At 37.8% G+C, this 25987-nt stretch overlaps 1 protein-coding gene and 1 long non-coding RNA gene across 2 annotated transcripts in view; one reads left to right on the top strand and one right to left on the bottom strand.

The window, feature by feature from the left end:
* Nucleotides 1-25987, bottom strand: part of LOC146616096 (poliovirus receptor-like) — a gene marked incomplete at its 5' end in the record, with an annotated part of 43159 nt that overhangs the window by 16244 nt on the left and 928 nt on the right. The gene's annotated exons all lie outside the window — the stretch shown is intronic.
* LOC146616097 (uncharacterized) lies at nucleotides 7689-14486 on the top strand. Its single transcript, XR_014906955.1, has 4 exons — nucleotides 7689-7737; nucleotides 9462-9494; nucleotides 13547-13706; nucleotides 13926-14486. It is a non-coding gene; the product is annotated as an uncharacterized LOC146616097 (long non-coding RNA).

Here is a 25987-nt window from a genome sequence, read left to right as displayed (position 1 = left end):
CTGCAGGAGAATCACTGGAGTTCTAAGAGGCAGACAACTACACACACGTCATGTGTATACTATTGCTATTTATTGCAGTTTAACCAGTCAAGGACAAAAATGCACAAAAAATTCTGAATCAAGCCTTGAAATCATAGCTTTCCTATTTTTGCTAAATCTGGTGGCATGGTGGTTAGTGCTGTTCCTTCGCAGTAAGCAGGTCCTGGGTTCAAATCCACAACCTGGCTAGTTTGCACTGGCTTCTCTCTGGGTCTACTGGTTTCTTCCCACAGTTAAAAGTCATTCAGTTGTTAGGTTAATTGGTGATTCTAAATTACCTGTCAATGTAAGTGCAAATGATTGTTTGTGATAGACTTGTGAGCTGTCCAGGGTGTACCCTGCCTTGTAACCTATCACTTCAGGGTTATTTCCCAGCACCCCTGCAACCAGGATAAAGATAGGATGATGGCAGTTTTTGTAGATCCATTCAATTTTTATGGTAACCAGACTCTAGACTTTGTTGAACATTGTGTAATATGAAGACAACATGTAGTATTTAAGTGACCAAGTAGTACTGGGGTAAAAAGTTATTGAATAGTATTGAAATAAAATGACAAAATTGTGAAGGATTAAAATATTCCAAGAGCTCACCTTACTTCATCTAAACATGTTTCAATCGCGTTTTATGAACACAAAATGCACAGGTTTATTGAATATGAAAAGTTGTGTTGATTTAACTCAGTTGTTTAAGTTTCTGCCAAAGCAAAACATTTGTGTGCAACCAATGTCCACTATTGAATTAAGTAAATCCAACATGGCCTTTTTTTCAGTGCACCTGGCTCTTGTTCCATCTCTGTTCTGTCCTCATTATCCTCTCCATCCCCCTCTCTGTTCCTCTCTCTCTCTCTTTGTGCTAACAATCAAGCCAAACACCAATATCATCAAATATACAGTTGAAACAATATATTTACAGAGAAACTATCTGTATTTCTTAATTGCAAATGGAACCCAAATTGTATTCAAAATTGAGCCACACTTATGGAGCTCCACAATTCTTTCCCTGGTGTTTTGGTTGATATCTCTTGATTTTCCCATGTCAAAGAAACAGGCTCTGTGTTTTGCCTTATATGCATCCACAGCTGTGCCACCAGTTTACTCACATGGACTCTAATAACCTATCAGAAGCTTCTTAAGCTCAGAATGGAAACGTCTGGAGTTTTCTTATTAATTCAAGACACAATAAAAACGTGATAAAAAATAGACAGCTCTCTCTCTCTTTATTCTGACATTTAATTAATTCAAAAGATATTTCAATATTTATTTACCTAAAACAAAACAAGTTTACTCTAAATTGATGTTTAACAGTAAAAAAAAATGTTTTTATGTTTTTTCCCTAAAGTGTATGTAAATATCTGGTTTCAACTATACTGCTGTGTATTGAAATTCGTCTTGTTTTGCAGCATTGTTGTTGTTTGGCTTTTCATTTCGCCATTTGTTGATTCACTGGAAGAGCAAGTAACGTAATATGGGTCAAGTGATCAGTTTGATATCAATCTTTTGTGATACACCGCCATATTCACATTATTTGTACAGTACGAATGATTTGCTTTGGTACCTGGTCAAACTTAAGCTCTCCTCTGTCTGCCTGTCTGCGTTTCTCCAACAGCAAATTCGCAGGCAGCAGCTGCTGTGCTCAGTCGGCTAGTGCCTGAGCTCGGATCATACCAAAATTAGGGGGAATTTACGACTGCGCGCTATGTGCTTCGAATACTGTGTGTAGTTTTTGTTTTATACAGTTGTCAGTCAGGCACCTAACTGTGAAACAAATTTGTAGGGCATAAGTCTCGAAGAAGATAAAAACACAAAGGATGAGATAAACATTCTCTGCAGGGATGGGAAGCTCGACACTGACATCGAGCTCAGCTCCGATTTTTCGAAACACAAATGTCACGTGACCGTACATTTATAAGCAGGTACATAGGCACGTGTAAAAGAAAATAACAGGCCTTCTCTCTCTATTATCTTTGCGATGGGTTATGAAAACCAGCAGGTCTCCATTCACATAAACCTCAACATTCAAAGTTTAATTAAAGAAATATCACCTTATTCAAATGATTCTAGTCACAGACGAGAGAGAGGGAGTGACAGAAATAGAGATTGGTGATTGACAGGGCTGGACTGGCCATCGGGCATACCGGGCATTCGCCCGGTGGGCCGCTCGTGATTTTTCGTTTTTATGGGCCGATGGGGTTTTATTTCTTTTCTTTTTTTTTACGGTATAAATGAATGGTGGTGGATTGGCCAGTTGGTCATGATCGACTCTGGGCTGGACCAATTACAGCCGAGGAGGTCGAACTTTAAAGTCGAGGTGAAAAGGAACGCGATTTGTCCCGTACTACAGCTAGAAAGTTGCTAATTCAATCATTAAACTGATCAATGATCAGCTGATCGGCTTTTCTCTCTGCGCAAGAAATTGGAAACCAACGGATGTCGCGCTAAAAAAACAGCAGCTTGTAAGCTTGATCAGCTGTTGTAAGAATTTATTTAATATTAATTTCTAGTATCACATGAGGTTTGCTGGAGCCACAGCCGTAAAAACTGCTGGTCATGATATCGGTTTGGATATCCTGGTGAGAGGGAAACATGAAGATGAAACCAGGAGATGTCCTTACTGAATCATCAGAGCTGAACAGGTGATGAAGAAACAGGTTTACCTTTTAGGTGACATGAATGAGTTGAAGGGAAGTTATGAACTGTTTCTGAGAGACAAATAACACCAGGATCCTTTTTTATGTAGCTGACAGCTGGTAACTGTGCAGGGGCGGCTCTAGCAAAGTTCTGCCAGGGGCCCAGGGAGAGCATGAACAGGGAAAAGGGGGGCACAAAGAAATTAAAATGTCTAGCTTTTAATAAATATTTATCTGAATCTTACAACCAAAGTTTTCATCTGATGTAAAATGTATAGAAATCCATTATTGTATTCAGTAAATATTAAGTCTAGTATATACCCTAGTAAGTTATAGTATTCTTTCCTTTGGGAATGTACCATCTGTGCAGTCTGCAATTCTGTTGAAGAAAGATGTTGAATCTATTTAATTACTGAAGAAAAATAATAGATTACTGTGCATTTGTTTGATACGTGCATTAAATTAAAATCGGTTTTGCTTCCTGGTGAAACTGTTGGGGAGACAACGTTGGAGAAACGTGATCATTTTATTTATACTGTATAATCTACAGATTCTGACAGAAATCTGCAACTATCCTTTGAAGCACCGCTCCTCTCTGAAACAGCAATAAGGATAAATTTTAGGCCATAGCATCCCTGGCTGAATGATGGTCTCTTATACTAATGCGTCACAGAGATTTCATTAAAAGTTTTTTTAAATTTCTCCTGCTCACATATAGCATGCACATCAAATTTGCATCACTTAATTCACTATCACCTAACTAGCTTACAACTACACATAAACTCTATTAAACAACATTTTGATTGCACATAACTAATTCCATTAAAGGAAACATTAACAAACCATGTACAGTTGTCAGCCTGGTACTAATTTGCACAGGCAACGTACATATTTTTCACCTTAAGGCACATTTACCATATCGTACCTTTACCAAACATATGTGAAGATTTTACCAAATTTAAAGGTCATTTACAATATGTACATAACAAAATAATTTTATAACTTAAAGCAAAATTGGGAAACGTGAAGTCCGAAACAAGTCTTTTTATTAAGAGCCATCAGGCAAACAATAGTGTTTGGTCTGGGTCTAAACAGAGCGCGTTGTGTGTGACGTCTTCTTTTGCGCATGCGGGCCGCTTTTTATTTGTAGTGTGAACAACCGGACAAAAAAAAAATCGGATTTGATCAAAAAATCGGAATTGAGCATTAAGACCTGCAATGTTGTATCAACAAAGCCAGCGGTTCATTGTGGTTTGAATTCATGAAATTACCCAGCCAGAAACTGAAGGAGTAGCCTACTAATAGTGTTAACACACACACACGCGCAGACATTAATTCAATGTGACCAATTTCTTAGCAAGACAGATGAGTCTCGCTCCTCTCTTTTGTACCCCCTCTTCTGTTGTAAATATCTCATAAACAAAATGCATGCAGGACAACAGAAACACGTGATGAGGACTAAACAATCACACTGCACGAGATTTTGAATTCTGCAACACTTTTCTGTGTCACTGCGTTAGTGAACATCATTATCAAGATGCGACGATCACAAAAGCAGCCAGTTCCGGTGCAGGTGCTGTTTCACAAAGCCTCACCTTTTTTCGTACGAGTCTACCTTCCACAAAAGAAGCAGTAATAACATAAAAATACAACAAAATAGAAAAGAATTTAATCGACGTACCTATTACATCTGTGTGCAGAAGCGCTACCATCAGAAATAACAGACTGCGCAGCATCGAGTGACATCGGGACGATAAACTGTGGCGGTAATTGCCACAAAAAGGAGAAATGTCATCCATCCACTAATCCTCGGTAGATCAATTAAAAAAGAAAAAAAAGATATCCACACATATCGACTTCCGGGAGAGATTAGGTTTGTTAGTGCGTCTTTAAAACACTAGGACGGAAATAAAGCAAGATGCAGGATAGGCTCTGTGCATGTCTAATTTGTAGCTACATTCATGTGAGTAAATGAACAGATAGCGCAGTTTTTATAAAGTATAAAAAAATTACCCAGCCAACATGTATATATGGGCCCCACCTGGTTTTTGCTCGGGCTGGATGGGTACCATGTGGGCATGGGCTCAAACTGGGCTTTTTGTATGGGGCCTACTTGGGTTCTTCACATTAAACCCATATGGGCCATCCCAAGTGAGCACTTTTAGTAGGTCCTAGCTGGGTCAAACATGGGAAACACTTAACTTGGTCCAAAATGGGAAACACATGTAGGACCCACTTGGGTTTTCCACCTGGGATAGACATGGGCAAACACAGTCATTTAAGGATAGGCTGTTGTTGTGTGCCCCAGGTGGGGCAAAGTTAGGTAATCAATATATGTTTTAGTATCGATGACACAGGTGGGCCCCACCTGGTCAAACTAAATGGGTCGCACATGGGCAAATGCAAGTCAGACCCTGAAACATGTCTATGTGGGCCCCAGGTGGGGCAAAGTTAGGTAATCAATATATTTTTTTAGCACTGATGACACAGGTGGGGCCCACCTGGTCAAACTATATGGGTCACACATGGGCAAATGCAAGTTAGACCCTGAAAACATGTCTATGTAGGCCCCATATGGGTTATGTTAAGTTAATATGGGCATATATTTTATGTGGGCTCAAGATTGTTTAGTATATATGGGACCCACTTGGGTTTCTCACATGAAAGCCATATGGGCAAAACCAAGTGGGAACATATAGTAGGTCCTGGCTGGGTCAAACATGGGAAACACTTCACTTGTTTCAAAATGGGAAACACACGTAGGACCCACTTGGGTTTTTCACCTGGGTTAGACATGGGCAAACACAGTCATTTAAAGAAAAGCGTTTGCTGTGTGCCCCAGGTGGGGCAAAGTTAGGTAATCAGTATATATTTTTTAGTACTGATGACACAGGTGGGGCCTACCTGGCCAAACTATATGGGTCACACATGGGCAAATGCAAGTCAGACCCTGAAAACATGTCTATGTGGGCCCCATATGGGTTATGTTAAGTTAATATGGGCATATATTTTATGTGGGCTCAAGATTGTTTAGTATATATGGGACCCACTTAGGTTTCTCACATTAAAGCCATATGGGCAAAACCGAGTGGAAACATATAGTAGGTCCTGGCTGGGTCAAACATGGGAAACACTTCACTTGTTTCAAAATGGGAAACACACGTAGGACCCACTTGGGTTTTTCACCTGGGTTAGACATGGGCAAACACAGTCATTTAAAGAAAAGCATTTGCTGTGTGCCCCAGGTGGGGCAAAGTGAGGTAATCGGTATATATTTTTTGGTACTGATGACATAGGTGGGGCCCACCTGGTCAAACTATATGTGTCACACATGGGCAAATGCAAGTCAGACCCTGAAAACATGTCTATGTGGGCCCCAAATGGGTTGTGTTAAATTAATATGGGCATATATTTTACATGGGCTCAAGATTGTTTAGTATATATGGGACCCACTTGCGTTTCTAACATCAAATCCATATGGGTGGGCATCCAATGTAGGTCCTAGTTGGGTTAGTGATGGTAAATGTGTACATTGGTTCAAAATGGTAGCACATGCTTATGTGAGGATTCTTCTTCTGTGAAGAGCCTGAGAAAGTGTTATTTGAATAAAGGAGGATTTATTCCAAACAAGCCCATCACAGATTGCGCACAACCCAGGGAGTTCTGAAAGTCAAATTGTAAAAATAATCTCAAAAGAAAGTATGAACATAACTCTCTTTTATAACCTGCAGACGGCACCCATGTGGTACCATTCTCTAAGAAATCACCCTAACTTTAACATATTCGGCACAACCTCAGTCTATCACTTTTGCTACCCTTACGTACAGTCAGATGTTCTTGACCCTTCATTTTTGACCCTCTCAGTATTTAGCCTTGGCTAGCAAATGTACTCAAAGTCCACATTGAGACCTCAAGATGTTATGTGTTATCAGACACTACAACCCAGCTGTCAAGTGAGACTATAGGAACTTTGGTGTTTTTGAACATTCAATGTTACTCAAAACACTCTGCACACTATTCCAAATAACTGGTTTGAAACTGGTTACTTTTTAATTTTAGATTTCATTTTATGTACTTAATGTGAACTCTGCATGGTAGGCTGCATGGTGAGGCTCAGATAAGATAAAATAAGGACTTCATGATTCTTCTTAGGTAAATTCACTTGTCACAGCAGCAATAATAAGTGATTAAAACGGACACAAGAGTAGAAAAAAAGAAAAGCAAAAAATACGAATAAAAAACCTAAGATAAAAGTGAATTACACAGACAAAATCCAGATTTGGCATTTGCAAATTAAGGATTACTGGTTGTTCAAACAATTAAGACTATTTACTTGAGCAAACATGCAGTTGAGGATTTTTAGTAGATCAGACACACTCTACTGTATTAGAGAAAAGACAGTTAGTTACATGGAAGATGGAAGTTTTGGTTAATCAGATCCAGTAAAGCTCCTGAAGTATATTACCGATCTGTTAAAATGTTACTCTTCAAACTTGTGCCCTCAAATTATATAACCAGAAATAATTTATATTTTCTTTGAACTAGTGGAAAGGAGAGGGAATGGGGTCTTTCAAGCAGTCACACTTCAACTGTGAAACTCCCTTGTCCTTATGGTGTATTGACACTATTGAAACTTTTCAAAACCAGTCTAATGTTAGAAGAGCTTTTAGGTAAACTGTTATTCTTCTTCTTATCATTATTATATTTTTATTAATTATATTTTTATTATGATGTTGATTTGGGTGACACTTTTTGATAAATATTATATATTACTTTTTAAAACATATTAACCATCCCTATGCTTAAAAAACTTTTAAAAATAAAATTGTTCTTTTAAACTTGTGCATTGTTTGACTTTTAAAATTTTTGTATCAGGTGTAAAACGACTTTTTAAATAAAGTTGTTTTTAATGTGAGCAGCTCCTATTGGCTCGTTTAAAAAGAGGGAGGAGCAGATTGCACCGCCTAGCGTCTAGTCTTCGCGGTCTTTTGTCTGTTGCGCCTTTTCTCTCCCTGGTGTTTGAGAACGTGGAGGACAAAAGGATACCAAAGAATCGAAAACTATGACAAAGGTAAATACTTAAAGTTTGATACGTTTTCATCAATGGTTATTTTAGTAACTTTCTATAGTCGTCCTAAACGGTATAAGGGGGAGAAGCATAACATCTTTAGCTAGCAGGTAGAACTGGGTTAATTTGCTGCATTGTCTTTGGCAAACATAATTTAAAGTTAATTAAAAAACTCTTACTGCCTATATTCTACTCAATAAAGTTCATCTTATCTTATTCTGTTTTCATTGCACCATTCTCTCTATACAGTTTTTGAATTTACACACTATAACGTACACGGCAGTTTTTTTCTGTGCTTCTGCAACTGTTTCTTAGGTTTTCCTATAAGGTTTTTGTAATTAATTTAAAAAATTTATATTATTTTTTTGGCTTTAGTGGATTCCTGCTCAGCTAACTCGGCCATTATGCACTACCCAGTAAACAAAATGGCTGAACAGTATCTTAAATGTCTGAACATGAGCTAGTCATACCATGTTACGTAATATTCATGTGCAGTGTAGCAAGGTGATTGTTTAAATTACAGGAGTAGATGCCTGCAGCTGAAACGGTTTTCTGATCTGAATACGGTAATGTTACCAGATATGCATTGTACTATGGGAAAACGGTGGTGGATCAGTGTGTAAAAAGCCCCCAAAAGAAACACACAGCGTCTTTAGCTCAAACACTGTCTGATCACTCTCTTAGATACTGTGCTGTTCCATCTAGTTATTGGTTACTGAGAAATGTTAGGTCATTAATTAATTAAGAGAGTGCAGCTGTTCAGATCAGATGGTGAAGTAGGAAAATGCAGAACATGTTATTATAGCTGAATGCTGTGTAAAATACTAGTAATAAATCTAACTCCCATTTATGGCTTTTACTACTGTGGGGCTAAATAAAAAATTACAGACATAATGAAATCTGCTACAATTACAAAGCTTAAGTTTAAAACAATTATTATATATTAAGCATTTTTTTGCTCTTTTTTTTTTTAAATTCTTTTTGCTAATAATGGACTCAATTTTATTATCAACTTCAAAGACCTATTAAACTTTTAAACCATTAAATCCAGGAAATTAGATGCCCGTAAATGTACGAGACCCTCTTTATGGCTAGTATCCCCAAATATTTAATAATCCTTTCTAAAAGTACACAAATTTTGTTCTTTTCAATTAAATATTGCATGTTCAATGTATTCTTGAGCAGGTAAAAATTCCACTAAATTAGTTTTTGCATATTTTTAAGTATAATCAAATTTTTATAGTTTGCGAGTACTTTTAATTTGGAGATTTTGCCACTTGATTTGAAGTTTGGATAGTGCTTTATAGTCATTTGTAAATGTTTTGAACTCATCTGGCTTCTTAATAATTTAATAAAAAATTAACAAGCCATGTAATAATTTGAAAACCACTAGGGACCACTTATAAAAAAGTAATTCCTTTTTTACTTAAAGGAATTTAGGATTTATGTCTGTCAAGTCATTTGTTCTGGCATAAGTCACCATTTTGATATATCTTCCTGTGACTTTAAAGTCTGTCAGCTAGTTAGATACATTTTTGCACTGCTAGTGTTTGCTGCTTGAATTAGTCAGTTTATCATATAAACACATGCAGTGCCTTTCAAACTTTTAATTACACTGTTCATTTTGTGCATTAGTAAGAGAATCTTTTATATTGAATTATCCTGGGAAAAAACAAAAATGTTTGTATTTTCTCATGCACTTTCTTTCATTTCCTTATCACGTTTAGATTCTTCAAGATCACAAGCACCATCTTTGACATGTAAGTAACTTTCATATTATTTGTATTACTTATTATTATTATTATTATTATTATTATTTTTGAAAAGTGATGGTCTTTGGGGCATCCTTTTTTTTTTATTGGTATTAAGTATATATATTTATTTAGGCACAGGAGGCAATGATCTATTTAAAAATTTAACATTTATTTAATTTTCATCTTTTATGCTAACAATAATGCCAACAGTGTTCTCTTCACTTGACCCACAACTCTGACAGTTTTGGTCCTCTGCTCTCCTCACAATTGGCTGATTTCCATCTGAGCTGCTACTGTCAACTGCATTAAACTGATTTTACATTGCCTTGTTATTCTAATCTTTATCTGCGTTTTGGACTCCAAACATTCACACCTGCTGTTAGTAACCAGAGCTCACAAGAGTGTAAGGCGTGTAGTTCAATAAAGTGATCGATGTGTTCACTAGCTGATTTCAATAAACCGGTAACTTATCAAATCCATATTTTATAGGAAGTACATTACTGATAAAAGTGGTAATAAACACGGTAACCAATAAAAATTAAAATTTCCTGTTATAAAAAAAAATACTGCTGTGAGCTCGGTTTTCTAACACCAGGTGTGAACATCTACAGTCTTTAAGCGCTGGTAAAGATTTAAAAATAAAAGCATTCAATAACATAACATTAAACACTAAATTAGTTTGATGGTGTTGACTGCAGCAGCTCAATGTTAATCAGCTGATGGTGATGGAAGCAGATGAGCGTTTTTCATCATGGTTGTTAGTGATGTGTTGGTCAAAACGAAACGGCTCTTTGAAGTGAACGACACAAGCGTGTTTTTTCTCTCTCTCTCACCCTCTCTCTCGCACTTTTTTTCCACTTCACTCTGCACGCGAGCCTTGTGCTTTGCGCTGGGAAGAGGGGGGAGGGGCGGTTGTTACACTCAGTAGCACAGTAACAGAGCAGGAGGGAGAGAGAGAGAAAGAGAGCCAGGGACAACAAGGTCACATTACAAAGGTATAGTAATCATCCACAACTATTTTCAATTGCGGATGATAAAGGATTCAGAAAGTTTATTCATGCAGGCCCATATGACAGAGAATGTGCATCTTCTGTTTGTTTTCATATTATAATTTATATTTAATTGTGTTGTGGTTTGCAGTGTTTTGTGTTGTTTCACTTTAAATTTGTTTAAAAGGAAAAAGCTGAAAATTTAAATAGTTAAAAGTTGAAATGTAAATAGTTGTTTTTTTTGTATTATATGATTTATTTATTACATTTTATGTGGAGAGAATAAATAAAAGTATATTTACGGTGGCTGCTAGAGACAAAGCACGTACAAACCCCAAAACACGTAAAAACTCCATAGCACGTACAAACTCCAAAGCACGTACAAAACACAACAGAAGTGCTCCAGGATGCTAGGCACAGTGTTGAGATTTTGTTACCTAGTGGCTACACAAGCCAGGAAGTACCAACGACCGGATTTGGTGTGTGGTAGTAACAGGTAAATGAACAGCTTTTGGAATTTTTTATGAATATATATGAGTGCTTGTGTATAAATACACAAAAAATACACATATGATTTCAATTGTGTAAATTAAGTGATCTAGATAGCTCTGTTTTGGAAGTTCAGTTGACGCTAGAAATGTGTTTTGGAGTTTGTACATGCTTTGTCTCTAGGGGCCACCATATATATTTATATATAAACATATATAAATAAAACCACGTTTCTTTTTTTACATTAGTAATTCCTTTTGTTCATAATTTTATATTGTTGTTAATAATAAATTAATTAAAGCAACAAAACAACCTGAAGAGCCGGTTGGGAGCCGAAAGAGCCGGCTTTCTAAAAAGAGACGAAAATCCCATCACTAGTTGTGTAATATGCTGGTATTGATATGATCAAAAATGAACTGAGTTGTTTCGTATTCTATAGAAATTGTACATCTAATTAATAACAAGGCTTTCTGCTGATGTTATTAATTAAAAATTTATTGTTTTATTTTTAAGCAACAACTTTTTAGCATGCAATCAGTCCATGCTGTACAGGACAGATTTGTAAACTGTGCATACAAAAATAGACTATTTTACAAAATTGCTCTTTCAACAAATGTAAATCACAGCAGATTTTTTTTGTTGTAGGTGCACTGTCACAACTAGAAATGTGGGGGGAAGTCCTCAAAGTTGAAGGCAGAACAGGAAAATACATGGAAATAACAATTTTCCTTTAAATGGTAAATGGCCTGCATTTTTATAGCGCTTTTCTAGTCCCTAAGGACCCCAAAGCGCTTCACACTACATTCAGTCATTCACCCATTCACACACACAATCACACACTGGCGATGGCAAGCTACATTGTAGCCACAGCTGCCCTGGGGCGCACTGACAGAGCACATCAGTAAAGGTCGATCTGGATACTTGATAACTGTTGGTATAGGTATGACATGAATTTGAATCTCCATTATCACAGGTTTTAATTGGGAGGGAACATGCAGATATACAGGAGGACTATAAACAGCAATTCCTATTGCATACAACTGTTTTAGAAAATACCAACAACACTGTTAATTTATCACTTGCTGGTCTATAGACTTTACAGTGTGGATGGATGGAAAATCCATCTGGCTCCACTCTGGCTGAATTGGTGCTACAAACAACTCTGCGCTCGGCTTTCCTGGCTGTGTGTGGATTTATACTTACACATCCAAATTTTGACCCTATTTTTCTTCCTTTCAGCTGATTGGTCAATTTCATGTCAATCACCAATTAAACAATCCAATCAGAGAACATCTCCAGAAGTTGATTCTGTTCATCTGGACGTAGCATTTTCAGTGGGAGAAAATGCTGCAAGCGCTACGTCCAGATGAACAGAATCAACTTTTGGAGATTTACTTACCTGGATGATTGAGCATGCATCAAGACAATCAGAGAACAGATAGGTTTGGCTGTTGGAGGGCTGCATTACGGAGCTTCAGGTCCTGGAAGAATAAATTCCCTTTTACATACCAGACCAGCATTTTTCTTCATTAGCACGAAGGAAAACAGTCTGTGCGTGTCAGAGTTCTGTGGTTTTTGTGTCACAGGGCTTATAATATGTGTAAAAATCTGGCCAGGGACCATCACATCACACTGCTATCATATTTTTCTGTTGCTATCATGTTTCTTTTCTGAGATGTTGTTACTTTTATGACAGATGTAACGAGAAATCTTCCAGAAAGTTAATTTTTTTATTCTAATCAAATATTTGATTGTGATAACAGATAAAGATTTTTTTTTTTTTACTTTTGTTCTGCTATTTCATAGTTTATACAAATTTTGGCCAATTCCTATTTATTTTAACCCTTTAGCCCCCAAAAAGTCGCCAGCGACAGGTTTTTCCAAACCTGTCTCGTCAAACCTGAGCTCTGCCAGGGGCCCAACACACCTGGACTTTTAGAAGAAAAGAGATGTCCGAAAATAAACCACAGGGTCAAATACTTAATTTTGTTCAGTGTTTTAGAGTTATTAATTTGAATTGACTAGTTTAAATATTTTATTCATGTACATTTTGATTGCCTTTAGTAAAAATGGCAAAATTTCAATTTCTTTTTTCTTTCTGTTATTAATCCTTGATTACATTCATATAGTATACAGTAGAGGAAAAAACCTACCAGACCTACCAGTTATCCTGCGTAACATTATTGGGGATAAAGGGTTAAGGAAGCGCAATTAATTTTTTTAGTTTAGCTTGTGTTTACTACCATTTTTTTTTTATCACCACACAGTAAACATTAAGTAATATGTAAAGCGTCCATTTATCCTCCATTCCGGTCCATTATCTTAAGCTTAGGCTGCTGCCCCTCGACCCAATCCGGTACTAAGTAGAGAGGCCCAGACTTCGCTCTCTCCAGGCACTTGGCCCAGCTCTTCCGGGGGAATCCCAAGGCATTCCCAGGCCAGCCGAAAAACATAGTCCCTCCAGCATGTCCTGGGTGTTCTGGGTCTCTTCCTGGTGGGACGTGCCCAAAACACCTCACCAGGGAGGCATCCTAACCAGATGCCAGTATCTAATCTGTCCTTTTTGTATGTTCCCCTCAGGTTGCCATGGTAGCAGATACAGGGGAAACAAGTGTAGACGATGCCACAAGAAGGATGATGAAATTCCTCATATCACCTGAGCTGGCTGTGGAGTACAACATGCTTGGCCGACATGGGGAAAAAAAGTTCAGAGATTTGCGTCTTTTTAATGTTGTGTATGGTAAGTTAGTTTCACTTGAGACATTTGAACTTTAGAAAACTAAACTTTTTTAATAAAGTGTTTGAAAGTGTAACTGAGATTGGTTATCATGCAATTTGTATATATTTTTTGAGGCAATAAAGTGAAATAAACATTGTTCTTTGAAAATCATCACCAAATGAAGTAAGCTAAGATTAACTTTACTTTGGCTTGCCCGTTTTTCTTCTTCTTCATTTGCAGAGGCACTGAAGAATTATTTAACATCAAAAGTCAACTTGCAAGAAGCAGAGAAGGCTCTGTCCAAGTGGTTCAGTGGAGCTAAAGACAGAGGAGGACCGAGGGCTGCAAGGGTACAAAATAGACTTACGGCTCTGTAAAAAAACAAACCCTGCTGATTCAAGATAAGCTTTTGAGTTTTCCATCTGACTTTTTCCCCATGTTGCTACAGTTCCAAATATCTAAGGAATTTTGCTGTAGTTTGACATTTCTAGTTTTTAAACGTTTACGCACTTTGGAATACAGTTACGTAAAATCACAGTTGTTGGACAAAATAAATGTGAAAAATGTTGTTTTGTGTACCCTCGTGATTTTTGAAATGGTTTTATTTACAAACTAGATTTTGTTTGCGGTCAGCTTTAATATATTTGGTGTCTTTGTGTCACAGAACCCGTATTAGCCGTCTGAAAAATTGATTTTGTGACTGTTTTACTACATGGGGCCCACTCAGTGCCAGAACTTAGTCAATTCAAACTAGAAATAAGATGCAAATACAGAACCCACTGCTAATGCCATTCCAACTTTTTAGCTCATGTTTTCCTCATGTTGTACACACTAAGAACTTGAAAAATGGGGCCTAGGTGGGTTTCAGTGTACTTTGCCCAGTTGGGGTCCATTTAGTTTCCAGATTTTACCTATATAACACCGAGATGGGCTTATAAAATGGGGCCATTATGGAACCCGCGGACAATCCCACTTAAAACCCACTTTTTAGCCTATGTGGTACTCACATGGTACCCACAAAACAACTTGAAAGGTGGGGCCTGGGTGGGTTTCTTTGTACTTTGCCCAGTTGGGGTCCATTTAGTTCCCAGATTATACCAATATAACACCGAGATGGGCTTACAAAATGGGGCCATTATGGAACCCGCGGACAATCCCACTTAAAACCCACTTTTTAGCCTATGTGGTACTCACATGGTACCCACAAAACAACTTGAAAGGTGGGGCCCGGGTGGGTTTCTGTGTCCTTTGCCCAGTTGGGGCCCATTTAGTTCCCAGATTTTACCAATATAACACCGAGATGGGCTTATAAAATGGGGCCATTATGGAACCCGCGGACAATCCCACTTAAAACCCACTTTTTAGCCTATGTGGTGCCCACATGGTACCCACAAAAAACTTGAAAGATGGGGCCCAGGTGGGTTTCTGTGTACTTTGCCCAGTTGGGGCACATTTAGTTCCCAGATTTTACCAATATAACACCGAGATGGGCTTATAAAATGGGGCCATTATGGAACCTGCGGACAATCCCACTTAAAACCCACTTTTTAGCCTATGTGGTACCTACATGGTACCCACAAAAACTTGAAAGATGGGGCCCAGGTGGGTTTCTGTGTACTTTTCCCAGTTGGGGCCCATTTAGTTCCCAGATTTTCCTAACATAACACCTATATGGGCATTTAATATGGGGCCATTACGGAACCCGCGGACAATCCTATATGGGGCCCATTTTTCAGCCCATTTCCAAACCATATGGGCCCCACATATAAATGTTGGCTGGGTACTGGTAGGAACCGGTTGTTCATCAAAATGTAGTCGATGACGGATTAACAAGTGGCCACCCGCTGCTGCTGCGAGAAGAGAAACTTTGGGAGTTTCCGTTGTTTTCTGTTTTTTGTTTTTTTTTTTGGGGGGGGGGGGGTGGCACACAACACTGCAACCAGGCACAGTGCAAACTATAAACTATACATATACCGTTTATAGCTTATATTATTAAGTTATGTATTATATTATATTATATTATATTATATTAAGTTTATACAAAAAAATATACATTTTCTCATGAAGGTCACTGATCTCCCCAAAATGTCTGTGAGGACATCAGGGACAGGTGTGTGAATCTGTTTTTCATTATGGTTATCCACAATCATGTTTTTAACTGTATGATACTCGGATGAGGCCAAATCCAAGAGTTTTCAGAGGGACTAATCTATCTAATCTGATGCTCATCTGCTGATGATGGATGGAGGCTAATGATTCGTTAAAAAAATGCTGCGCTTCTAGCTACTGCTGCCTAAAATGTAACACCATTAGACTGTGATTCTTTATGGAAAAGAAATAAAAAGAAAAAGATAGGATGTTTGCCCCTGGTTTATTTAAGGATGGTCATGTTGTACATTCCTGAACTTAGTAAAACATTTAAATACCATACTAAACAAACCATAAGTATAAACTGAATTCAGACAGGCAGCAGTGGTTTTAACCAAAATAATTCTTTTAATAAAAATACATTGCAATAAAATCTCAGAAATTAATTTATTTTCATCTGTTTCTGTGAATTTAAATCTCCACCAGGGGTTCTTTGGTATAACAAAATCTGACTGTTCACAATTTCTGCTCTTACTTGGCCCAGTTGAAGAGATGCACCCACCATTCAGCAGCAGTCAGGAGTCCCCACTCCTCAAGTGCAGCTTGAGACTGCTGCATCAAACCCGGAACCTGCTTCAGAAGCCGTGCCTATATCTGCCTCCGCATCCACAGCCCCCTTAGCCTGCTTGCCTCCGTTGCCAACTCAGCCTGTACCTCCTGCTTTAATGCAGCCTGCATTGCCCATTTCACCGCCTCCTGCTTCTCTTGTGATGCCTCAGCTACTCTCCCCTGTTACATCACAGCCAGAACCACATGTGCCTCAGTCAGTGCCCCCCACCAAACCGTTACAGCCTGAGCATGCCCCACCAGCAGGCACGTGCAGGGGGGGGGGGCAGCAGGGGCTTGAGCACCTGCCCCTTTCCTGATGGGTGACCAAAGTGCCCTTTTGTTGAGGCAATCTTTTTTTTTTCGATGTGTGTGTGCAGGGCTGTGCAGAGACGTTTAAAGACGTTCAAAGTTAAAAAAGGGGCACATTGAACCAGGTTGAATAACAACAACACACATTCAAGAATCTAATATGGGATTGCATCATACTATACGTTTGCTTTGCCTTGTTGCAAAGTAAAAGTAGCCTATGTTTTACCTGATGGGTACAATGTTGCTGTTGAGGGGTTCCTGCTGCTCCTGCTGCTGGGGGTCAGGGCTGTGCTGATGGTAAATGGCCTGTATTTATATAGCGCCTTACTAGTCCCTAAGGACCTCAAAGCGCTTTACATATCCAGTCATCCACCCATTCACACACACATTCACACACTGGTGAGGCTAAGCTACATTGTAGCCACAGCCACCCTGGGGCGCACTGACAGAGGCGAGGCTGCCGAACACTGGCGCCACTGGGCCCTCTGACCACCACCAGTAGGCAACGGGTGAAGTGTCTTGCCCAAGGACACAACGACCGAGACTGTCCAAGCCGGGGCTCGAACCGGCAACCTTCCGATTACAAGGCGAACTCCCAACTCTTGAGCCACGATCGCCCCTGATCTGATCGGATCTGATCTGAGACTGTAGACTGTAAAAAGCCCATAGGAGAGATGGTAGCTGATTAAACAAGTTTTATGAAACAATAATAACATGCAAAGATAGGTGACAGTGCTTGGAACCATAAGGCAACAAAAAACTGAGAGAAATAAACTAGGCTCTGCCTGTGAATCACACTTTGCCTCTCTTCCTCCTTCTATTTCCTCATCTCATCTATCACTCTCAACTTGCTGTCCATCTGAGAACAAGGCACAAACTGCTATTACAATAAACTATTATTTAATTATCCACACTTAACAACTCTTGCAATTAATCTAAATGATGTTGGAAAAATGTTATAGAAGCAAAACATTCATGTTACATGGTACATGTGTTATTGTTACCTGTGCTCTTTGTAATCCAGCTGCTGAGGGATCCACTGCTTTTAGTAGCCTCACACAGCTATTTTTGTCACTGTTTCCTCGTGTCCTTACCAGGCATGTCTGGACAATGCTATATTATTAGTAAGAATTTAAAAAATCTATACAAATAAAACACACACACACATACAGTGACATTTTAGACCTTCTTCAGAATACTGTATATACTATGGGCACAAGTTTCCATCACGGTGCTGATACAGAATCCTTCCCTTATTATTTATTTATAGTGCTATAATAATAAAGTAAATACTTATAGTTATAGAATATTCACAACATACTTCATACCGTGTACATTATAACATACCATAATAGACCCATTTCTGTAATATACTCACATATCTATATTATTGCTAATATATATTGTAATATATCTCAATTCAATTCAATTCTTTATTTATTTGTCACATGTAGTTATAGCTAGTACAACATACAGTGAAATGTTTTTCCTGGCTAAAAATATATCACTAAAGCACTTCTGGATGGATGCAAACTGCATTTCGTTGCCCTGTACCTGTGCATGTGCAATGACAATAAAGTTGAATTCTATTCTATTCTATTCTATTCTATTATTCTAAAAAGAATACAAAAGTAAATAATAATTACAAAAAAATAATGTATGTTTGAATATCCACTCTGTGCAGGCAGAAAGTTTATTAAATGTTTAAACTGTAGAGAAATAATTTTGCTGCTGTAAAGTAAGCATTTTGTCATATTTAATAGAATAGAATAGAATAGAATAGCCTTTATTGTCATTGTACAGAGTACAACAAAATTGGAGTGCCACTCCCTTGGTGCAAGTTTCAATAATAAATATAAATGTAAAATATAAAAAGTACAAAAAAACAATTGTAAGTACTCAAACAATAGTATGTACAATATATACAGGATAGCAGCATTAATATAATGACAGTATGAATAGCAGCATAATATAATGACAGTGACGGTATGGAATAGGTTCAATTGTTTTTGTGCTTATTTACTACGGTGGTAGCTCTGGGAAAGAAGCTATCCCTGAATCTGTTTGTCCTGGTTTTATGTGACCTGTACCGTCGGCCTGACGGTAATAGTTCAAACAGTTGGTTGCTGGGGTGAGAGTGGTCCTTGATGATATTGCCAGCTCTGCTGAGGTACCGAGAGTTTGCAGTGACCTCCAGGCTGGGCAGAGAGCAGCCAGTGATCTTCTGGGCTGTGTTGATGACCCTCTGCAGTACTTTCCTGTCCGCAGCTGAGCACCCTGCATACCATGTTGTTATGCCGTGCGTTAGGATGCTCTTTAAAATATAAATCTAATATAATCTATTTCTTAATTTATGTTCTTTAAGAAACAGTGTGTGTTTTTTAAATATCACAATTTTAATCACAACAACCGGCATGTGGAAGCTAACAGAACTGAGCTTTGAAAAACCCTGTTTGTGTGTTACCAAATACCGTTTTAATATTTTTTTAGCCGAGAATGTAGTGGTTTAATCTTCATGTGTCTGGTCGGTTTGTCAAGATACAGCCTCTTTGCAAAAGTGTTTCGATGATTTCGGAGATGTCTGTCCAGTCTCACGGCAAAGCGTGGGATAGACCCGCTCGCCTCGCAAGCAATCCCACCGACAAAGCGCAGGCCCCGGTACACAGCTGTAGTAACCCCCGCTGACTTCTTTTACTGAGGTTATATTTATCGGTGTTTTATTTCCTGATGTTCTTATGTGTCCTACGTGTTTCAGTCGCCAATTCTGAATTATAACTAACATTAAAAACATGTTTAAGGAGGAGAGAGAGCAAATAAATCTGTTTAACATCTGATCTTTGGGTTTTTGTTCAGTAATCAGCGTGACCTGTGTATAAACACATAAAAGAGATAACGTTGGTGTTTCCGTCATGTAGTAACTGCTGGCTTTAACTGTACAAAGGTTGTTCGACACTATGAAACACATACAGACTTCATGATGTTCGGCTAATATTTTTATTGTGAATATTAATCATGCTGACCTCGCTCTGTACACCACGCAGCGAGGTCAGCATGTCCACGATATCCACGATATCCTCAGCTCCATGAGTTAACACAAAGTTTCCCAGCTGACTATCTAACTGCCAACTATTCCAGAGACGTGAAAATATACAGCATAAAGAAAAGTGTAAGAGACTCAGCAGCAGATTAGAATAACAGTTATACATTTAATAAATCACCAAATGAATCCAAGAAACAAGCAAACCTGTTCCGACAATTTGAATTTGTATTCCCTCAGCTGCAGACTCGCTGCTGTTTAAATGTTTGAAAAGGAAGATTAGATATAAAAAACGTCAAACATAGACTCAGTCTGCCTTCACATTTGATATGAGGCCAGCACGTATAGTGGCCTCAGCAGGCTATTACTGAAATACACGTGCTATATCATAAACTATGATATAAACAGGGAGGTCCTATTAACATGTTTAGTTTTAAAGGACACCTTCCTGCCTTTAGTCTCATTCATGAGCAGTATTAGTTTTCTTCTAACATCCAGAAGTCTGCACAATGTGTTTCATAGTTTGTAACAAGCCTTTGACAGGTAAACATAACATGACCGAAAAAGCAAAAAAAAAGCAAAAAAAAAGAGAGAGAGTGTTGACATAAGAAGAGAAAATTCTCTCAATTATGGAGACAGACAAATGGTTCATTTATGTTTGATGTGTGTTTATTCCTCCCTAAATATCGTCGGTGAAGTTCGCCATGCATGTCAGATTTTCCTGCGCATTTTTATACCTCTGCCAACAGAGAGAGAAAAAAAATCACATTCTAACAGACAGCTGGTGCTTAGAATACAGTTGAATAACTATTAAAAAACAGATGATATTTAGATGATAGTTCAGTCTAACACATGTGCCAGTGAACCATTAAACGTCTGTGAAACTATGCAGTTATGAAACGTAACTTTAACCTCAGCCAAACCGATTTGCTCAGTTGTAAATAAAACAGCGAAGTAAACGTGACCCGACAGACAGAACCTGAGTGAATGAAGTCCAGCGTTTAACCACTGAGAGCTAAAACTCAGCTGAGGTTTGAAAGCTGTGTGCCGGTGATTGGACATCAGCCGCTGATAAAGCTGGCTCGCCTATAAAGTGCTCTGTAAGGAAACGAGCTCCAGCAGCTCTGCGCTCGGGGAAAACACTATATTTACTTATCTTGTGCAGAAAAATGCGCTGACATTGCGTTATATCGAGCACCGGCTGCCCAGTTAAACTGTGACTATCACCAGGTAACTAGGCGTGTTTCTTGAATTAGCAGCAGGTGTTAAACAGCTGACAGATGAGGAGGAGGATGCATGCAGGTAAACTGAGGGTCTGTTGAGCTGATCGCTGGTTTCGTGAGAAAAATGTCAGCTCGTTCTTTATGTTACAGAAGCACAGAGACACAAGACCAGGCGGAAAGAGACGATCGTTCGGTGAAAATGAGAATCTGCGAATGCAACATGTGGAACACGGAGAGTGGAATATGTAAACAAACCGGTTAACGTAACCCCCTCGGTGCACTCTGCATGCTAACTGTTAGCAGAGCTAGTGAAATCTCTGAAAACATCTGAGCACTTTTGCAAACATGTTCTATGTTGACAACCTGACCAGACATACGTCGCGACATTCGCGGCTAAAACACTGTTAAAAGTGTAGCTGGTGACAGAAAAACGGGGTATTTTAAAACTACACCACCACCATTGCTGCTTGTGATTTGATCTGCATTCTGGGATAACTGGCTGCCCCAAGTCTACACAAGCAATCGATTTTCTAGGATCGACCTGTTTTGACTTACTTTGCACGGCAACCAATCAAATGTTAGAGAAGCTGCATGGGCAGCGTTAACCCCGCCCCCTGAGTTTGATGGGTGAGGCTGACAGATAAAATTATTTCATGACGAGAGCCAGGCGTCAGGACTGCCAAAATGAAATAAATAAATATATCATTAAATAATTAATTAAATGTGTCAATAATTAATTAAAATGTGAAATACATAATTAATTAATTAAATGTGTCAATAATTAATTAAAATGTGAAATACATAAATAATTAATTAAATGTGTCAATAATTAATTACATGTGTCATAACTATTTATTTAATTAATTAATTCCAATTTTAATTAATTATTGCCACATTTAATTAATTATTTAATGGTGTATTTAATTAATTCATTATGGCAGTCCTGGCGTTCGCCAATATATATACACAAGCCGGAAATTCATTTATGGTCTTAGGGTGCCATCTAGTGGCCATGAGGTTATGGCAGATTGTATAACATTACGCTGGAAACCCACAGTCAGGTTAACATATAGCCCGACGGGCGGGGCTGAGATAGATTTTGGTCGTCCGACGGAGAAATCGCTAGCTCCGGGACGTCAGGCTAGCGATTTTGCGAGCCCTGCCATGTGCTCAGCACGCAGAGGGAGAGTGGGAGTCTAAAGGAGCAGCAGCAAAGCATAGCAGTTGTAACACCGTTTTGTGTGATTAATTGTGTGTTAATGAACCTGTAAGTGTTATTCCCTTGAACAGATTCATTGGTATGATAATGGCTATAGTTGTTTGTGCATGTTAAAGTTATGCCTCAGCATATTAATACCATGTTTGTAGGATTATTTAATTATTTAGTACTCAGTTAATAGCAGTGGCCAGAATCTCCCATGATGATTACATCCAGCATTTAAAGGACTTTTCTATTGTTTATTGTTTAGTTTAGCTGTTGCTAGCTTGCCATTTTCTTGCCTCACTGCTAGTCACTTATAAGGCATGTGCCATTTAGCCAATTTATGGTCTGCAGTGACCTCTTGTGGACATTATATAACATTACTGTGTCGAGTAGATGATGTGATTGTTTTCTTAGTTATCTTCGACTCTATTAATTATAGAATTGCCTTCATCTCCCTGTCTTAATTGAATTGGACTGCACAGAGTTGCAGTCCAAAGAAGAGAGATCATCCAGACCAGGCTAATCCAAAACATGTCGGCCAAATGTATGATCAATTAAATTTTCATTAAAAAATAAATAAAAAACAAAACAGCAAAACATCTCAGTCACAAACAATTTGATATTTAAAGTCCATCAGGCATTTTCAGAAGAATCAGAGGCTACAGATTTAATTAATCCTCTCAAAGTGGTGTCTGTCCTGTATACTTTATTTAAGGTCTTCCTAAAACACCTAATTTTAAGTACATAAAAAAGGAATAGCAAGAACAAAAACAAGAACAAAAAACAAAACATGGAAAAGCAAAGACATGACAGAGAACACTTTGTGAGAAATGAGAATCTGAGTCATAACAAAATTTGTCTAACATCTCTGCAGCAAATCAAGTTCCTGTTCTTCTGGAGTCCTAGTTCGTCTTTTACTGTAATCACATGACATTTTTGTAACATGTTACTGTGGTAAGTAATTACAATAATTACATTACAGCTATAACTATGTCATTACTTGTGTTAATAAAATTTCTTCAGTTACCTGCACGCCAGGCAGACATAAAGAAAAAAAATCAAACAAATATATTTTTTTCCTGTGCACTTGCTCTATAGGGAACCAATTTCAGTTAATGTGCTGTGAAGAGGATGACGCTGGTACAGTGATACAGCTTTTCAGCAAAGGACATTTGGGCATTAATTGATTTTTATTGAACTAAAAGAAAGGAATGCAACATTAACATCTGTGAGAGTTATTAGCACAATGCTACTGCAGGAAACCTATTCAGTTTGCCAGTTGTCTTACTTGTGTATTAATTGTATAATAATCAAGTTTTATATCAATGCAGCCTGGACTGTCAGAGTAGGTATACTGCATGTTATTTAAAGCATACAAATTATAAATAGTTATAACAATGTAATGACAAAAGAACAAATAATAAACAGTTGTTACAGAAACTAATTCAAATCAAAATGATGAATACAATTCATTCACACAATTCAGAGAAATTTTTTGTCCTGGCAATCGGGATAAAGATTTAACATTCTCTGGATGCATTCAATTTGTTTCAAATGTTCAGTTTATTCAACCTTTAAAAAAAAACACCAGGTGGTTAATGTTCCTGTCAGCATTAAGACAGCCATTTGAGACAGCCGTACAGGCTATACAGTATTAAATAATAATACTACTAATACTAATAATTAATGGTGGTAAATAGTTTTCTGACAACATGGAAACCTACCCGTGTAATGCTTTAGCACAGTGGTTGTCAAACTTTTTCTGACATGCCCCACTGTACAAAGGAAAAATGAAATGAATGAAATTCAATAATTAAAAAAAGTTTAGTGTCCACATCAAGGAGTTTGTAATTAGTTAAGTAATTAATTACTCATTAACAAATCAAAAAGGTACAAGATGAATTTTAGTTCAAAGTCAGCATTAACCTCCTAAGACCCGAACTCTTCCACGTCATGCATTTTTAATTTCTCTTTGATATTTGGGCTGATTGGGACCCGATGAATGTAAAAACAAAGAATTACCAGATATATTTTTTTAACCTGATTTTTATTTCTAAGAAAAATGAAAGCCACATATGAGGATATTTGTTTAAAATTTTGATAGAACAGTGGCAGTATAATGTCCTCATAAGTGGATATCAGGCCCTTGTAGAGCAAAAATTAGTATTTTGGTCTAAATAACCCAAAATGTGATGTCCACATATGTGGACGCCAGGTCCTAGGAGGTTAAAAGCCGACTTTCCAGAGAAATTAACTAGGCTTTACAAAAAAATAATAATAATTTTTTTTTTCCATGATGCTTCATGAGTGGGGCCATGTTCCACAGCTTGAGAACCACTGTTATCATGTACGGTGCATGGATATACTTTAAAAATGAAAACATTTTTAATGATCTTACTTTCTGAAAAGGTTTAAAACCATAAAGTGTCATGTCTTCATTTTTAGGTTTAAAGGAAAGAAAAAAATCTGATGAATAATATATATGTATGTAGAGTTAAAATACACATGTAAGCGTTGCTAATGCTAACAAGGATGAAAAATTTATGTAACTAAATTTACAATATTCAGCAGTATGCAGGAAAAAGGCAAAGAATATCTTTACATCCATTACTAAATCTAAAAACAGATTTAGCAACAAGATCCAGACAAGATGAGTCAGCAGTTTCTATCCTAAAATATAAATAGTATAAAACAACACGCTGCTGTGGCCCCCTTCAAGCTTGTTTGTAAACAGCAGTTAAATATGTGAATTAACCTTTTACAAAAGTGAAGCAGCTTAATACAAAAACTTTAGGCAGTACCAGAATACACTTCTAAAAAGTATAAAAAGAGGTATTGTTTTGTAGCAATCATTAATAGCTGCAGTTTGCTTGACTATTTAAAACTGTAAAAAGTTTTATACTGAAACATTCACATAAGTACCATCATGACCAGTGAGACAATGGCAACTGTGAATCAACAACACTAGAACATTAAAAACAAAACAACCCCCCCGAATTCAATGATAATAATTTAGAATAAGCACTTAACACTTGAAAACATGGAATATGATTAAAATTTTACTTTCAACTTGACATCACGCTAACATCCTCACACAATACGCCCACCTTCTGATCTATCACATAATATTTCAGTCTATGACAAATCTGGTGGGAAAAAAATCTAATCATAATACAATGAATGTTTGTTAATTAGCAATAAATTTCATAAATCCATGTATGAAGTGTGACTTTATAGACTGGTCACTGCTCTCTACCTACAGCAGCTGGAGTTACAAATCGTTAACAAAGCTTGTTTTGCCTGAGTGGACATTTTAGAAAACCTTTCTCATTATGTATGATACTCAACATAGTACACTGCTCAAAAAGGAACACTTGATTATCACCGTATATCACAAACCAGTTTTAGCACCTGATCCACGTAACACTGGACCACTATGGCCCCTCCAGCAGGTGATGGGTTCACTGGAGTAACTGGGGTCAGCCAGGACCCATGAATAATGGGTGTTTCCAAAAATAGCTCCTTGACCATGTTTGGCCTTATGAAGGGGCACTGGTAACCAAGATTTTGTCAAGTAACTTCTCATCATCGAACTCTTTTGAATCACACTTGGTCTGGCCCTTTACCCATGAACAAATTGTCTTGGGAGACCCTACCAGGGACAAACTGTCCCCGACAACACAGCTCCTGGGATCAGAAAGGCACGCAAACCCCTTTACCGCGATAAGGTGGTGATTCATGAAGGGGGATGTAGGGAATACTTCTTTCCTACACCTTGACAAATCTTTGCTTTTACTTCTGTATCAATTGGTTACTCTTGCTGATCAGTCGC

Source organism: Diplotaxodon limnothrissa, linkage group LG16 (genome assembly GCF_057381915.1).
Source record: "Diplotaxodon limnothrissa isolate DT_005_m linkage group LG16, D_limnothrissa_male_GT1.1, whole genome shotgun sequence".
NCBI lineage: Eukaryota > Metazoa > Chordata > Actinopteri > Cichliformes > Cichlidae > Diplotaxodon > Diplotaxodon limnothrissa.
This window is presented reverse-complemented; position numbering and strand designations above follow the sequence as displayed.